The sequence below is a fragment of the Volvox carteri genome (assembly GCF_000143455.1).
Source record: "Volvox carteri f. nagariensis unplaced genomic scaffold VOLCAscaffold_29, whole genome shotgun sequence".
In the NCBI taxonomy this organism is placed as follows: Eukaryota; Viridiplantae; Chlorophyta; class Chlorophyceae; order Chlamydomonadales; family Volvocaceae; genus Volvox; species Volvox carteri.
This window is the reverse complement of record NW_003307572.1, coordinates 1,406,225-1,408,358: the sequence shown is the minus strand read 5'-3', so window position 1 is coordinate 1,408,358 and position 2,134 is coordinate 1,406,225.

The following is a 2,134-nucleotide window of genomic DNA, read 5'->3' as shown; positions in this document are numbered from 1 at the left end:
TCTCCCTGGTCGTTCAAAAGTTGCTTGAAGATTCTACCATCTCCATACTATGAAGGAGCGCTTCTTCATTTCTTCATTTTATCTGAACCTTAACGTATCCTTCCAACACAATGTCCATGGACAACGGTAATGAGGTCGGCGCCTACGAGTTTGACCGGAACGCCCTGGACAACATCGCCCGTCGGCGACAAGATCGCCCACGCAAGAAATACAGCCAGCATCGTCCAGTGGATGAGTTTGGAGTACATAAGTTTGCCAGGGCAAACCATCTAAGTCAATTTACCGCGTGCCAATTGGAGGATGCCTTGTCCAAGGAAAGGTGCCATATGGACGACCTTGTCAACCTATTGCGCCAATCTAGTGACATGGACGCAAAGCAGTTGCTTGGGGACATCGGCCGAAATGCCGGGACAATGACTTATTAGGGACAATGACACGGCATTTCACGCCCTCAAAGCGGGAACAAACGCTAAAACTAAATACATACATAGTTCTAAATCTTCTACTAAAATTTTCCTGCAGCGTTAGAGTCCTTGAATTAATATTGGCGAACGATGCTTCCCGAGCTACCGGGATACTCCCTATGGCATGAACATGCCGGTTACCGACCGTTTGGGGCCCATTAACCCAACCGACCATTAACCCAACTGATCGTTAACCCAACTGGCCGTTAACCCAACCGACCGTTAACCCAACCGGGCCGTTAACGCCATTCAACCGGCCGGTTGGGTTAATGGGCCCCAAACGGTCGGTAACCGGCATGTTTATGCCATAGGGCACCCCACCTTCCACGTAACGTTGTTGCGGCCTTACAAGGCGCCAGCGGATGCGTTGGATTCTTCAACTGTTCGCGACAGTTCTTCTGCACTTTCTAGTCCTGCAGGACCGCCGCCGGTTCAGTGGCTGAAGAGCGATCCACTTTACTCGGTCGAGCACATACTTGATTATCGTGCCCGCCGCCTAGGAAGACGCCGTAAGGGGCTGGTGCACGAGTACCTCGTCAAATGGACCGGGTATTCCAATGAACATAATAGCTGGGAGCCAGAGAAAAACTTTACACCTGACCTTCACCCCGAACTTCAAGCAGTTAAGGCTCGTGCCACTAATGCTGTGAGGACGCTGCGTCCAGAGGGGGGATGTTGTGGCACACTTGCATATTAACCCTCGGACTTTTCCCCAATTCTCTGGCACTTCGCTGCTGGGCAATATCTTCGCTCTTACTTGGTTAAGCATTGGGCACTGGCCTATCTCTAATTGGGCACTGGCCCATCTCTAATCGGGCACTTGCCTGTCTTTATCACGCGTGATACTGGGTTATAGCGCTCTTGCTATAATCGTGAAACTTGTCACTGGTAGACCCACTTGGGTTACGATTGCACCAATGTAACGACGCAAGGCCCAACTGAGCATCCCGGGTTACGCCTTTGCTTTGTTACAATGGTATCGAGACGGGGCCGCACGACTTCCGATGAAATCTTCGGGTCGGTGGTTCGATTCTGACAACAATTGCACCGATTGGTGATAATTCGCGTTGACGACTATATCCTCGGACCGTACAGACTTCTGTACGGGTCGTCCTAACGCAGAGGCATTTAGCCTCCCTCCATTCACTAATCGGTAGTTTTCACTACCACCTAAACAGTGGAAGTGGATACAACATTGCACGTGCGTCTGTGGAGGCACAATGGTGTATCCTGGGATTCTGGCATCCGCCGATCGGTACTTTTTTGAAGTCGAGATACAACACACAAGCAGCTGGCATGCTTCATTTCTGAGACACCGGTACCAAAGCCTGCGATGGGACCGAGAGGAAATGGTGGAGCTGTCCAAATGAACCAAGTGAAAGACTATCTGAGAAACACAAAGCCTAACCTGGCTAGCTGCAGGCTTTGCCACGGGTGAGTGCAGGGTAATGTATTGGTGGTGGTGGTATTGGTATGGGTGGTGGTGCTGCTGCTAGCGCTGGTGCTGGGAAGCTAGGGCTTTCGACCGGGGTGTATGGGCACGTTAAAACCGTGCTCCTTGTTGAGGAGCCGAAATGCAAATCCTCGAACACCCGGCAAAAGGAAAAAGGAACGTCTCTTCTGGGACCTGAGACTGGGCGTGTGTTAATGGGGCTACTGGCCATGGAGAT